This window comes from Monodelphis domestica, chromosome 3 (genome assembly GCF_027887165.1).
Source record: "Monodelphis domestica isolate mMonDom1 chromosome 3, mMonDom1.pri, whole genome shotgun sequence".
Taxonomy (NCBI): Eukaryota; Metazoa; Chordata; class Mammalia; order Didelphimorphia; family Didelphidae; genus Monodelphis; species Monodelphis domestica.
In genome coordinates, this window is record NC_077229.1 from 152043409 (window position 1) to 152059697 (window position 16289).

At 35.2% G+C, this 16289-nt stretch overlaps 1 protein-coding gene across 7 annotated transcripts in view; it reads left to right on the forward strand.

Moving 5' to 3' along the window:
* CSMD3 (CUB and Sushi multiple domains 3) overlaps window positions 1–16289 on the forward strand; it is a 1668414-nt gene that overhangs the window by 254487 nt on the left and 1397638 nt on the right. The window lies entirely within an intron of this gene.

Genomic DNA, 16289 nt, shown 5'->3' on the forward strand with positions numbered 1-16289 from the left:
AATGCCAAAAAGTGATAACATTTTGAGGGTGATTGGTCATCTTCATTTTATCTATTTCATTTTTAAAAGATGATGAAAGTAAAGGTGTGAAGGAAACAATAAACTAAAAAGGGGTTTAGAAATAATGTGTAAGGACATGATTCTGCTCTCTGAAATTCTCAAATTGAAACCCTTCAAATTATTACTTCTACTTACCTTTTCCTATTCTCAATCAGTAAATGTTAATCTTCATTGCCTCCTGTTATGGGACAAATCATACTTATTTAATTGATTTTACTTTTATAATCAGAACATACTGCTTATATAATGGAAGGAAAGTGCATTAAATCAGGGTCAATTATATTTTTCTACTTTGAATAGCAGGGAATTATTAGGCAAAATAATAAAGATGCTCTGAATTTTTCTTCCCCTCTAATTTTCTTTATTCAAACAGGAAAATGTATCAATTTCTAGTGTTATCAATGATATTATGTACAAAGAATCTATTTACTCCATTAACTGTAGAATATGGAAAGAGCTAATTGAAAAAATATTATGTGGCTTTCCTGAAGACAGAGAAAAAATCTTGCTCTATTGTCTATATTTTGGAAGACTAATTAATGTATATTTTACATATATCTCAGACAGTATATATCTAATCTCTAAACTACAAACATGACAGCAAATCCTTACTCTTGGAGCTGAAGGCACTTGTTGGTGACCTCAGACTATATCAAAATAGGGTTAAATAAATTATGATTTCATACCTTTTCCATAACTAACTATTTGCATTTAAAACTCTTGAAAATCCTGTTTTAGCTTATTTTTCCAGGTTTGTTGCCTTTTAGCCCCCAGTATGTATTCAATATTCCTACCCAAGTGAATGACTTACTATTCTGCTTATTCAGCTTTCCATCTTTTAAGAAATATGTTTTCTTTTTTATTGAGAACTACGCAACCACTGATTAACACAAAATTTTAATATAAATAATGAGATAAAAGCTTATATAGGAAAATATGAACTGTTGTGCTCAGTTGGCCTTTATACAATTTGCATATTTGAACAGTTTGTATATGTATTTATAATGCCCTATTATATGAATAAGGTGTCTTTAAGTCTTGCTAGCAATATAATATAATGATTCATAAGATCGATAGGATTCTCTTCTCTTCTTTGGCCAGTTGGTTTAAAAAAATTAAATTAAAATATTCTGAATTCAGTTAAAGTTTTTCTAAACTCTTCAGTAAGATTCCTAACATTAGGCAGAGATTGGCTTCTCTGCATAACTTTACATTGATATCCATCTGTAGTTAATTTGTGTGTGTGTGTGTGTGTGTGTGATTGAAGTAAAATCTAGTTTACTAGAAACATTTGGAGGATAATACAGCAAAATATATTATAGTTTGTGTTGATAGGAGAGAAAGTTGGGGAAATAGTTGACTTTTCCTTTTATTTTCTTCAGCCCAGATTTTCTGCTCTGAGATGCTTGAGGAGTCCAATCAAGGGGATAGAACAAAGGAAGAAGCTTTTATTAATTACCCTCTAATTGCCAGGCACTATGCTAAGCACTTTATAAATACTATCTTATTGGATCTTTTTCCTCAATATCTCCCAAGTGGCTGGTATGCTACACTTGCTCCAAACTCTCAACATCAATCCCTTCTCAAATCACTTGATAATTGAAAGAGAATGCCTTGGGTCTAGCCAGGTTTCCTCTACCTGTTTGAACACAACTGTACACCACTAAAATTTAAAGGACTTTTCTATACAAAGCCTAAAGACTATGAGATTAATTTGATTGATTAATAATATTTATAGGTATAACTATATTGATAGCATTGACATTTATATTATTAATACCTATCTATGTAAAATAATTATTAAAGTGACTATTTTTATATATTTGCTTTTTTAGCTTCATTCTCCCTATCTCAGACTAGAACTGTAATAGACAGGATCATCTCTGTTAATGATTAATAGTTTCTCCCTTCTTAGGTACCCTGGTAGCTCCTATTCAAAGGGTCAGTCCTATCATATTACTGCCAGACATAGTATGTAAACTTAATGAATTTAGGGCACTTCAGCTCCTGAGTTCAAGGGAGCTATAAGCCCCAATCTTTCTTGTAGCAGAAATTATAGGTAAATACTCCCAAACTTGGATGTAGTTTAAATGAAACACAAGACATGAGAGATTCTACGAACACTTTTAAGTAATTGTTCAGTTATTTTCTTAAACTTGCAATGATCACATGGGATTTAGGAAGTACCATTACATTTTTACTTAAAACCCCTATTATATATAACATTGATTCAAATTTGTAACCCTTGCCATGGGTCAGCTAAGTGGTTCAGTGGATAGCATCCTGGGCATGAAGTCAGGAATATTCATCTTCATTATGTCAGTTACAATTCTTAAGACTGCACAGGGAAGGTCTCAACTTTCTCAGTAAAATATAAAGCATGTTCTGCTACTAGATTGGAGAACAGATGAAAGGGAAAGAAGTGAAAAAAGGGGGGGGGGAGTCTTAGAGTCAGATAGGCTTGAGTAAAGTCCTTGCCTCCAAAACTAGTTTTGTGAAACTGGACAAATCATTTTTCTTCATCTCAGATCTTCTCTCCCTCCCTCCATTCCTTCCTTCCTTCCTTCCTTCCTTCCTTCCTTCCTTCCTTCCTTCCTTCCTTCCTTCCTTCCTTCCTTCTTTCCTTCCCTACTTCACTCCTTTCTTCCTTCCTTCCTTCCTTCCTTCCTTCCTTCCTTCCTTCCTTCCTTCCTTCCTTCCCTACTTCCCTCCTTTCTTCCTTCCTTCCTTCCTTCCTTCCTTCCTTCCTTCCCTCCTTCCCTCCTTCCTTCCTTCCTTTCTTCTTCTTTCTCTTCCCTTCCTCTTATTTCTTTGCCTCCTCCTCCTCCTCTTCCTCCTCCTCCTCCTCCTCCTCCTCCTCCTCCTCCTCCTCCTCCTCTTCTCCTCCTCATCTTTACACATAAAGACAAAACTGAAAATGTCCCTGCCCTCAAGAAGTTCACATTTTAACAGTGGGGTCAATGTATATGAATAGCATATGTAAAATGAATACAAGATAGTTTGTTACAAGCAGAGTTGGGTCAGAAATGTTTTAAGGTAGAAGGCAGTTCTCTATCTAGGTTGGAGGAAAAACAGGAATTCTAAGAAAATGAAGGTTTTCCAGGCATGTGGGAAAGACACTCTTGCCAAGAGAAACTGAGAATTCAATAAAATAATACCTTAGATAATTCAGGTGTCAACATATTAGTCACAATACAGAAACATAACCTGAAAAAATAAGCAGAAATAATTACTGGAAGCAGCAGAATCAACAACAGCTATTACCAACAAGTAACCCTACCATCCTTTGGATTAAGCTATAAGATTCTCTGGGACAGCTGTTCTCTCAGGTATACCATATGCAGAACTCATCCTGCCTCCTCCTACACTCCTTCTTCCATGGCAGAGGTTATCATGATAAATCACTTCTCCCTAATTGTGTTAGCTTATTTATTTTGAAATATTATTAAGAAAAAGAATTCAGTACATAGAGTTTTAGCAAAACATTTGGTAAACTATTTTATTCGAATCTTATGATAGCATGCGGATTGGATAATATTATAATTATTCAACTTGACAATTTTTTATTAATTAATTAATGCCACTATATTAGGGACTATGTTAAGCAATGAGGATGTACAGAAAGGCAAGACAGCCCCTGGTGTCAAGGAGCTCTTAGTCTAATACCCAATCTAATCCAATTAGATAAATCCATAACTGGATGACAAGAATCTAAACGCAGTTGTAAATGCTTTAATTTAAATGTAGTAGAAGGTCTCCAGTGCAGCAGCCCCAGGGATCTGTGATTACTCTGTGCTTTTTAACATTTAATCAATAACATGGATAAAAGCATGGGTGGAATCCTCATGAGATGACATCAAGCTGGGAGATTTAGCCAACATGGTGGAAGACAGTCAGGATCCCAGAAGATCTTGCCAGGCTAGAACCTCAGGAAGAATACAATAAGGTCAAATTCAACTGGATAAATATAAAGATTTACACTTAAGTTCAACAAATGGATTTCACAAGCATAAGATGGGTGAGGCAGGATGAAACAGTGATTCTCTACATAAGGTCTCTTCATGTCTGTCCCAAGAAAGGTGCAGCTTCCAGGAATAAGAAGGTTATAGTTCAAAATAGAGTCCAAACATACCCTGACCTAGTTAATTGTTCTTAGTCCCTAGAACCTCAGTTTAGGAATTGAAATGTTAAACCAGAGAAAATAAAAAAGATGACAAGGAGGATCATGAATAAATTCAAGTTCACAATAGGCTCAATTGAAGGAACTGGAGATATTCAAGCAACCAAGAGAAGAATGAGATAGGAAAATGAGATTTGTCATGAAATATTTGAAGGATTGCTATGTACAAGAAGAATCACATATACTGATTAGCTTTGGCAGGAAGAATTGGGAGCAAAGGGCAGAAATTATAAACAGAAAAAAATAAGACTTATTTAAAAAAAAATAAAAAACACTTTCTAATTACCAGAGCTGTCCAAAATTAGAATGGATTGCCTCAAAGAACTTTGGATTTTTCTTCATTAGGGGTCTTCTGTATGAATTGGATGACAATTTGTCATGTAGAACATAGTAAGGATTCTTTTTCTATGTGGATTAGAAGGTTTCTATAAACTCAAATTCTGTGATTTTACGTATGATTGCATGACCGACCCTAATTTTGATATTTACCCAAGATCTCCTATTCTCTGACAATTAAACATGTCCCTGGGTCTTCTTGTGGTTCTTTATATTCCACATTCCATGTCCTGATGAGTGACTAGGTTGTATAAGAGTCACAGTACTGGGCCTGGAGTCAGAAAGACTCATCTTCTTTAGTTCAAATCTAACCTCAGACATTTACTAGCTGTAGGACTCTGGGCAAGTCATTTCACTCATTTTAACTCAGTTTCCTCATTTATAAAATGAGCTGGAGAAGGAAATGGTCTAGCACTCCAATATGTCTGCCAAATAAACCCTACATGGTGTCAAGAAGAGTCAGGCAGGACTGAAAAGACTGAACAACAATAACCATTTTATGATTGAGAATTTTCACTGTCTGTTCACTATGCCTGGAGCACTCACCTTCCTCATCTCTGCCCCTTGGCTTCCTTCACATCTAAGCTAATGCCCAACCTTCTGAAAGAAGCATTTCCAAGTTTTCGATAAATGCCTTTGCTCTGAGACTAACCCGAATTTATACTATGTACATATATCTTGTACATACATACATTTTTGAATGTTGTCTACCCTGTTAACTCCTTGAGAGTAGCAAATATTTTTGACCTTTCTTTGGATCACTAGCACTTAGCACAATGTTGGGCACATAGTAAATGCTAGTTGACCAACTGGCTGATTTAAACAATAAAGTAACAAGAATTAAAAAAAAAATTTCTCCATTTAAAAACCATATAACATGAATGTGTAATATTTAAGTGTCCCCAAAACAGAATTTTACAGAATTTGATGTATGTATCAACTACCATTTGGTGAAAATTGAATGAGGATAACATTAATATATATATATATATATAATTCATGAAGTATTTCCTGATGTCCTCAAATAAGAGTTTATTACACCCTCAAGCCTCCCTAGAAAACTAGTTCTCTCTTTTTCCATCATCACTCCATATATTACATTATATTTATATATCTATCTATCTTTATATTTATATCTGTATTTGTTGTATTTCCTGACTCTACACCAAAAGGAGAATATAAAGTCCTTGAAGACTGTGGTTTTCTTTATCATTGTATCTCCAGGATTTAAAATTTATGAATACTTCCCACATAGTAAATATTTAAGAAATAGTTGTGACTTAAATTGCATTTCATAGCAATGAGAGCAATAGAAGGACAATATGTTGGAGAGGATAAGAGTAGCCTGGAGCTATGATGACTTGGATGTAAGCCATGTTTCTGACATCACCAGTCTGGGACACTCTGGGGAAGTCACTTAACTTCTCAGTAGTCTAGGAACTAAGTTGCATAGTAGTAAATGTTGACCTGAATTGTTTGCAGGAGTTTCCTTATCTATGAATTCCCCTTCCCATTGCAATCCAAGGTCTAGTTCCTGTCCCTATCCCTATGGAAGGCTACTATATTAATACAGAATGGAAGCTTGCAAGGACTTATGTGGTATCTATCCAGCAGTTCATGAACTTTAGAATCTTCCTTCACATGGATGAGTAATAATAATAATAATAATAATAAAACATCTCTAGTATCTATATAGCACTTACTTGTTCTAGGTACTGTGCTAAGTATTTTATAATCATCTCATTTAATCTTTACAACTCTGTAAGGTAGGAAGTGATTATTATCCCCATTTTTGAAGTGAAGAAATTGAGGCAAAGAAAGGTTACATATTTTAACTCCTCTACAGGTGGCTAAGTGGTTCAGCACATAGAATGCTGGGCCTGCAGTTAGGAAGATTAATTTTCCTGAGTTCATATCTGGTCTCAGACACTCATTATCTGTGTGACTCTGGGCAAGTCACTTAATTCTGTTATCCTCAGTTTCCTCATCCATAATATGAGCTGCAAAAGGCAATGATTAACCACTCCAGCATCTTTGCAAAGAAAAAGCCAAATGGGGTCACGAATAGTCAGACAGCACTGAAATGACTGAACAACAACATCCCTGGCTTAGTATTCTATCCAGAGTACTCCTGAGCTTCTAATAATCATGTCTTTTAAGTAATAAGGAAAGGAGAAAATCCAAACGTTATTCTAACTGGCAAAAAGAGGGGGCTTTTAAAAGTTTATCCTAAACATTGCTGTATTAAACAGGGAATACTCAATATTCATTTTCAAGTCATCAACTCATTAAATACCTACTATATGCCAGGCACAGTAGTAAAGTGCTCAGGACACAAAGATGGTCAAAATATTTTCAGACTTGTTAGTATTTTAAGAAAGAAAATTTTGCAACTATCATGTATTTAGCAGAGTCAAGGTCTTTAAGAGTTTATATAGCACTATAGCTAGAACACTGGACATGGAGTCAGAAATATTCTGAGCACAGTGCCCAACACAATTAAGTTCAAATCTGGCCTCTTGCATTTACTAGTTGTGTGACCTTAGATAAGTCACTTAACATCTTTTTGCCTCAGTTTTTTCAAAATAGTTCCTATCTCCCAGGAATTTCAGGAAAAACAAGATGAGACAAAATTTATAAGGTACTTAGACAATTTGTTGATGCTCCCTCCTTCCCTACTTTCCTCCTTCCTTCCTTCCTTCCTTCCTTCCTTCCTTCCTTCCTTTCTTCCTCCCTTCTTCCCTTCCTTCCTTCCTTCCTTCCTCCCTTCCTTCCTCCCTTCCTTCCTTCCTTCCTTCCTTCCTTCCTTCCTTCCTTCCTTCCTTCCTTCCTTCCTTCCTTCCTTCCTTCCTTCCTTCCTTCTTTCTTTCATGGAGGTTCCCTGATCATGAATATTCCTTATAGACTTATGAATACACATGTCTTTACAAGATCCTCCCAATGTTGGTGCCTTCCCTCAGAGAATAAATTCTATTTACACTGTTAATATTATGGGAAAAGTTGCATTCATGTTTTTCTCTCCCATCATCTCCCATTAAAAGCAGAGATCGTGGTTCTGTCTTTCATTGTATATTTAGCACTTAGCATGGTGCCTGGTTGATCACATGCACTTAATAAATGCTAGTTGTTATCTGGATATGTTACTTAATCTTCCCTTCTTTCTTTCTTACTTTTATTCCTTTCTCCTCTCCAAAAGGTTGAAAATTTTGTGTGAGGAAAAACAACCCCATCATCAAATAAATGTGTATGAATTAGCTACTGACAAGTAGTGTGACTGAACAAGATGAAAATTTAAGGAGCCTCAGGTTCTTTACCTGCAAAATTGAGATAATAACAACCTCAGTATCTAATTCACAATGGTATTCTGAGGATCAAATGATATAATACTTGTAAAGCATTTAAAAATTTTAAGGATCTTTGTGAATGTCAGCTAATAGTGATAATACTATCATAAATTAGTAGTCTTAAAACCAAATCAGATAAAAGACATAGGTTTCTATATTTCTAAATATTTTAAATTCTACTCCAGATTTTAAGGATTGCTTTGATTATTTTGAAATCCTTCTTAAGACAATAGTTTAAATATATTGCTTTTTTTCTTCCCTCTTCTGAGGAATGGGCTTAAAACCTGTTTTATTTCACATGCACTCATCTTAACTAACTAGTTCTATTAGCCTTATTGTTCTGGATCAACTGTATGGGTCAATGTCACAGCCAGGTTTCTAGCTACCTCATTTACAGCTTTCATGAAACTGAAACATACAATATCTATCCAAAGAGGCACATTCTCGCCTTTCTTAAGTGCATTTTTCTCCGGAAGGCTTAACAAAAGTCATCTGGGAGTTTCTTTCTACATATGAACAAAAGTCAACCCAATATGCAATAAAAGATCAAAACTAACTCATTTATTCATCACATTTTTCCCTTTCAGTGACCAAGCAAAACATTTATTGCAAATCAAATCTCACTGATTTCTCTACATTTATACCAATGACTTACAGAAATGGCTTGCAACAGTAGGTGCCTACTCAAAATATCCACAAAAAGGGACAGAGTCTGAGAGTTTCTTGAAGCTTAGGGTATTTCTGCAAATACCACATGGTAAACCAGGCTAAACAAACTTCGTCCTACTTTTACCCTCAAACAGTTTCCCCTTTAAGTGCAGCACTCCTAGTGCAATACAATTACAAATAGTCAGGAAATTTAGAAAAGTGCTACTTAACTAATTAATGCTTTGAATATGATTTCTACAACATATTTCTCAGGTTTTCTGTAGCAAAAGAATGTATAGATCATTCTAAGAAAAAAGTTCAGCTCTTATGTATTATCACTAAATGGATAATAGATCAAAAGGATATAATATATACAGTTTTCTTTTAGATTTCTGGTACATACAGGTCCTTTGAAGCTATATTTATTTTGATCTACACAAATAAAATAAACTATTTGGGTCTTGTACCTCCGAAGCAAAGTATATTTTAAATATTCAGCTCTAATATAGAAGTAGTGTGGAGAAGAAGAACATATCTCAGACTTGGAATTAGTAATCTCTGGGTTCAAATCCTACCTCTGACTATTTGTGTGATAATTAATAATCATAATTATGATTTAAAAAACCTAGAAGTTGCAAAGCTCTTTAAGGATTTCAAAGTGTTTTACACTTTGTCTTAACTCATTTTTTCCTCACAACAAACTCTTGGAGATAGGTGGAACTGTTATCCTCATTTTACACAAAAGGAAACTAAATCCTAAAGGACTTAAGTGACTTGCTCAGAGTCATACATATAGGAAATATATTATCAAGTCCTTTCCCCCTATGTATCTCAGCCACATATGACAGAATTCAGTAGTAGATACAATTATGAGAATTTTGATTCTACATACTCAGGGAATTATAAATTCTGAATACATTTGCAAATCCATTTAAAGAATCAGATTCAAATATTAATCTCTTAGATTTCTAAAAAGATTCTTTTTAGAGCCCAAAATATATATCTTGTATTAACAAGCATATGTCCTAACCTCAGTAGGCCAAATATATGTAATATTCATCTTACTGCTTATCCAGTTATAAAGAATCAGCAGTGAAGGTAGTGAATTATTGAAGCATGTAGAACAAATAATGTCAGTATAATTAAAATGTGTTATGATACAGAAGCTAAAGGCAATTTTGACAGTTTAAAATTAATATACTATGACGAATGGAATATAACTCTTTGAATGAATGTCAGAAATGGAAATTTTATTTTATTAATTATGTAGAATTGGCTTTAACAGCTTATCACAGAATATTACCTTGTGGTTAATGTCAATCAATAATGAAGATTACTTGTTGACTCTTTTATTATTAACACTATTTAACCTGGAATATATGTTCCTGCCAGATATTCTACAAGGTAAATATAAATATTATAACCATTAATTACTGTAAACTTGGAAGCCACTTAAAATTCAGGAAGAGTTCAAGAGCCTTCAGACATCTCTAGACCCAGTTCTCATTCTAGGAATGATAGTTTAGAAAATAGAAAAGCCTCCTAGGATTTTGTTACTTGTGTGACATTCTCAGAGAAAGTTGAAGCTGTATTCCTTAGAGCCCCTGAGAAATCTTAGCAGTAGAACCAACCCAACTACATACAGTATCAATTATAGGAATCATACTCCAAACAAATAAGTGATATTGAAAGCAATCACTACCTTAAAGTAGGATGATTTTAATAATAAAATTGTTAAAATGATTCAAACATTTTAAAATGTTGAATTAAAAGATCATTTTCAAAGAAAATTTATTTTGTTAATGTATCATTAGCAATCCATTTCAAATCCTTAAAACATCTGAGAAAGTGAAGGGACTTTCTTAAGCTTCTAGTCTCAGTTGACCTCAGCAGTCAATCTTGAACTTAATAAACATTCTCTCTGCTACATCCTATACAAGTAGACATGGAAACTGCTTGAACACCTCTTGATAAAAGTAGAAAGAATACAAAATTTGGAATCAGAAGCCCTGGATTTGATTACCAACTCTGCAACTTAGAATTTTTTGTCCTTTGGCAAATCATCTAAGTCTTAGGATAAATGATTTGATGAAACTATCCAGGAAGATAAATGTGAGTTTGAGGGGAATATTCTGCCCAGAACTAAAAGCCCTTGTTTAGAGAAAATGACAGAGGGTTAGCTTTAAGAAAATTAGTTTTTCATAGTATTATTTTATCCAACCAAGAGTATAGCTTGTCATGGGCAGAGGCATGGACAATAATGTCTTACTGCTGGTCATAGCTTTGCAAAAGGGAATGTTTGAGGTTTGAGTTTTTGGACTTCCAGGCTCCTCATTCCTCAGGGAGGCCCATGATAACAATCTTCTTGGAGGACTGTCCAGATTACCTATATTTCAGGGACACATTGGCACCAGATATGATTTAAGGGATTGACCAACAAAAGATGTGAAGCCCAGAATAGATCGAACTATCTACAATTCAAACACAAGTATATTTCAGAATGCTCAAATCCTCAGCAACAGACCAAAGTTAAAAGTGGGAATGTCATCCCCAAGGAGATCAGTGTCCTTTTCATGGAAGACACCCTATCAATTTTACTGAAATTCTTATATACTATGTGGGCACAAGTCCTAGAAATATCACCATGCTTCTAGAGATATTGATGTCAATAGCATAGATTAGTTTAGAACAACCAATGGGCTTCTGACAAACTTTCTCCACTATAATGGGCTAAGGTAATGAAACAATAAATATCTAGCAGGTCCACAAAAGTCTGATTCTCACCTTCTATCCATTAAGCCATAATTTGCACATTGGCTCTATGATTCTCTCTGGTGACTATGGTAAGAATTGAATGAGTTTTTTTTATCTTGGTCCAATCCTTGACAACATTTAATTAAAAAAATATAAAAATAAAGTCAGGGTAAAAGAGAATTGTTGGAAGATGAGGCTTTAAAGCCTTTTTCTTCTACCTCTTTATGTATTTGTCTAACTAGGATTATCAATATCTTTTTTCAATTCATTAAAAAATTATGAATTCCCACCCAAACAAAGTCTCTTGTATCCTGTCCTTTTAAAGGAGGTCATCTGAGAGGACAGAACTACATGAGTATGCTTAACTTCAAGGAGTCTTATTCTTCATTTAAATCTCTAAAGCTTCAACCAATTCCAGAACAACAAAAAGTAGAAGTTCCAGAATGAATTCTTCAAGCCCAAGGCAAGTTAAGACCTGAGGATCCATTAAAAGTTTAGGTCTAATGTCATGTGAGGTAGGATGTTAAGTAACATACAGCAAATTAAGAACTCCTAGATCTTTCCCATAGAATGCATTCTTTCAACCCTTTTTCCAGGTCAGAAGAAATCACACAGGGAATTTATCCTTAAGATGGTTAAACCTACATAACTCCTGAACATACTCACTTGAATAGAGCAGCAGATTTCATATTCTGACCTCACTGGACATCAAAATGGCCTTAGAACAGATAGTTCTTTGTTAATTCCCACAACTTATGTAATTCAGATTAATTTTAAAAAATCAGTATCTATCAACTAAGTTTATAAAACCTCTTTCTCCTTGTGGCAATATTCAGCTTGCAAGCTTCTTATTTCTTTTTCTGAATATTCTTGAATCTCTTCCAAGTCACTGTCCACTAAGTGAAGAGACCTTGTGAAGGAAAGGAATAAACTTTCATGGTCCCAATGTTTGGGGAAATTTGGAGACGGGGCCAAAATGACTAAGAGAAATAACACAGAAATTTTTTTTTCTCATTTTAATCCCCACCCTTCTCCAAAATCTAATTTTTAATAATTCAAAATTACCCAGAGCAATGAGTTTAAATTTGGGTTATCATGGGATATCTGAAGTGATTCTGAAGGAAAGAGAGTCCCTCCTACCTTCAACTAGGCAATGGCAAAGTCCATCAATTGGCCCTGTACCCTCTGTGGGTACATAACTAGCTCAGCCTTGTGGTTTTTTTTTCAGTTCTGTTAGTTCAGAAGAGAGGTTTTTAAATATAATTAGCAACATTCAAGGAACAGAGAAGCAGACCAGCACCTGAGTTTGTAGGGACCCCCAACTTATTCTGTTGATGGAATACCAAGTCAATAATTCCTGTGTTACTGTTTTAATAGGGACCAATGTCAGAACATTCCAGCAATAGTAGTTCCTCATCCTTTATTCCTTCAGTCCTACCACACTTTCTTCTAGAAACTCATGAGTCCATTGTCAGTTCTAGATCTTGCCAACTAAGTCAAATATCTTTGGTCACATACTGTCTGGTCCAAAATACAACTTCATCACCTACGGAGAATGAATAAAACAATTTAAAAAACAAAATTACTAAATACATAGAATCAGCAAGAATATATACACAAAGTCATTCAAACACATAGATCATGCAAACATATTCATAAACACATATGAATGAGTTAAAAGGCATTATTAAGCAAATGCTAAATACCAGATACTTTACTAAGTGTTCTGGATACAAACAAGTTAGAATCTTCTCTTAAGGAGACCCCAGTATTTTTAAAAGGAAAGGCAACTAATGAAAAATGAATAAAAACTAATAAAAATTATTCTGAGCAAGAGAAAGCCAAAATATCAGAGCTGAGGGTCCTCAGTGGAGCAACCTTTGTGGAAAATGGAACCTCTGCTCCCACAACCACCACCCTCCACTAGAAATCCTCTGCTGACAACAAATCCAGCCTAGCTAATTGAGAAAGTGAATCTTAAAGATGAGACAAGCATCACCTAGGGAGCAGTGCAATGATCCAGGACAATTCTGAGGGACTTATGAGAAAGAACACTATCCATATTCAGTGGAATAGCTGTGGGAGCAGAAACACAGAAGAAAAACAATTGCTTGATCACATAGGTTGATGGGGATATGATTGGGGATGTAGATCCTAAGAGATCACTCTAGTGCAAACATCAATAATATGGAAATAGGTCTTAATCATTGACACGCGTAAAACTCAGTGGAATTGCACTTTGGCTTTGGGAGGGGGGTTAGGGCATGGGAAGGAAAGAACACAAATTTTGTAACCATGGAAAAATATTCTAAATTAACTAATTAAATAAAAATTTCCAAATTAAAAAAAAAGAGTCAGCTAGGCCTGTCCAATCATGTCAATGACCAATTCACCTCATATTCTGGTAGATATTACCCAGGATCCTAAACTCCCAAATCTTTGTAATAATATTGTCCTTCCAAACCACTTGCCTTGCTTGCCTTTACAGCCATCATCAAGGGGAGAAACCCTTGTAGAAAGGAGATCTGCCATCACCCCACCACCCATCAACACTAATTGATGACCATGGTAAGCCTAATGGACCTGAGATCAGGGGAAAACTTAAATCATCAGATCTACTTCCAGCTTCCTACTCCACTTTTGAATTTTTAATGTGAGCATTTACACCTTGGAAAAGAGCAAAAACTAAAAATAATGACTTAATTTATTGATTATTAGTTTTCTGACCTTAAAGTGATAGAGAAAATGTAAGTAACACAGATTTAACTTATAAAGGTAAGGTGTGGGGGAAGCTAGGTGGCTTAGAGGTTGAGAGTCAGGCATAGAAACTTTGACTGGAGCTCTCATGTTCAAATCTGACCTCAGACACTGAAGTGGGGCACTTCGTGAAGTGAGTCCAGATGCCCAGAATTTCAATTAATGGAACCAATATTACTAATTCATAATACATACATAACAGGGCAGGGCAACCTTCCTAGTAAAAGTTGCACTGGACTGAAGTTACAATGCAGTTTTTATAGGGTGCAAGATATAAAGCATACAATGTTCATTATGAGACATAACCTTGATGGAGCAAGCAGCCTCATCATCTAGAAGCTAAATTGGTCAGTGTTATGGGGTACAGGGCATTCCTTGTATCTTATCCCAGCTGCTGGCACTAAGGGAGTTCTTTTCTCATGGATTCTAACTATTCTGAGCTGACAGGCCTTCACAGTAAAGCTCATTTCTGAATTCTACTTTCCCAGGGAAAAATAGATTTTTCTGGTCAATGACTTAGTTTACCTCACTTCAACACTCCCTAGTGGTAGGACCCTGGGTAGGTCACTTAACCCCCATTGCCTAGTCTTTACCACTCTTCTGCCTTGGAACCAATACTCTGTATTGATTATAAGAGAGAAGATAAGATTTTTTTTTAGTATGTGATCTATACTTTTTTTTTTCTGGAGAGTCAATTGTTTTAAATATTTGCAAGCAGTCCCCTAGACAAAACCCTTGTTGAGATGAGAACTAGCAACCTCTTCTATAGAGCTGAAGGAAGAAGAGAAGAAAATAATCATTTATATAGTGCCTACTATTTGCCAGGCCCTGTACTGAGCGATTCTTTTTTTTTTTTGTTCTTTACAAATATTATCTCATTTGATTCTCACAACAACCTGAGATGTAAGTACTATTATTATCCCTCTTACAGTTGAGGAAATTATGGCCAACAAAGATTAAGAGTGTATGAGACTGAACTTAGGTCTTCCTTACCTTGAATCCTCAATGACCTGAGCTATTGGGGACCAAAGGATAAATTGAGTTCAACATAGAACTGAACACAGTTTTGACAATAGAAATGACATTTGAGATGATATTTTTACAATGTTTTGATTATGCAGTCTAAGCACCATGGGGCATTTCTGCCTGACTAATGCTGAAACCTCCTCTATGTGTTCCCTTCCTCATTATGATTTGAATTCATTGATAGCAATAATGGCCTTACTTTTCTATTTTTATTCCTAGTGCTTAGCACTTGGAAGGGGCAGGTAGTTGGCTCAGTGAATAGAATAGACCTAGAGTCAGAAAGACCTGAGTTCAAATCCAAATTAATATCCTTATTAGCTATGTAACCTGGGAAAGTCAGTTTCCCTGTTCCCATCAGTTTCTTGATCTATAAAAGGAGCTGGAGAAGAAATGGCAAACTACTCCACTAGCTTTGCCAAGAAAACCCCAAATAGGGTTACAAAGAATCAAACACTGGCTGAAATGACTGAAAACAACAAAAATACTATTGCACAGTACTTGGCACATAATAAATGTCCCTGACAGTTCATCAATCCCTTATGTCTTTTGGTTTCCACATGGGCACAAAATCTGTCCAGAAACAACACCAACCCATAAGGATAAACAATTTTTCTTTTCTCCCTTCTTGCTACCTATTTATATTATTCCTCCAGAAGCAGGTCTTAATGCATTTAATCCATCCCTATTCTGAGCCTCAATGACTAAAGGCTGAGCATGATAGCTAGCATTCTATAGTGCTTTAAGATTTTCAAAGAGCTTCACATATATTATCACAATTGTTCCTCAAGACTACCCCATGAAGTAAGTACTATTATTATCCCCATTTAAAAGAGGAAACTGAGATGGAGATAAATTAAGTGCACGATCACACATAATTGCCACATAAAAGTTTTTAAAGCTTGCTAAGCACTTCAAATAAATTATCTCATTTGATTTTCATAACAACTTCTTGAGATAGATGCTATTCTTATCAACATTTTACAAATGAGAAAACTGAGGTTCAAGGTTACAGAGCTAGCAAGTTCCTCAGGTACAACTTGAACTCTGGTCTTTCAGACTATAAGGTACAAAGCTCTATCCACTATATCACACCACATAATCCCTATGACACTTACTGAACTGTCCATCTTTGTATCCTCATTTTGCCTTCTGAAGCCAAAGAAATAAGCTTAAGGACTCTTCCG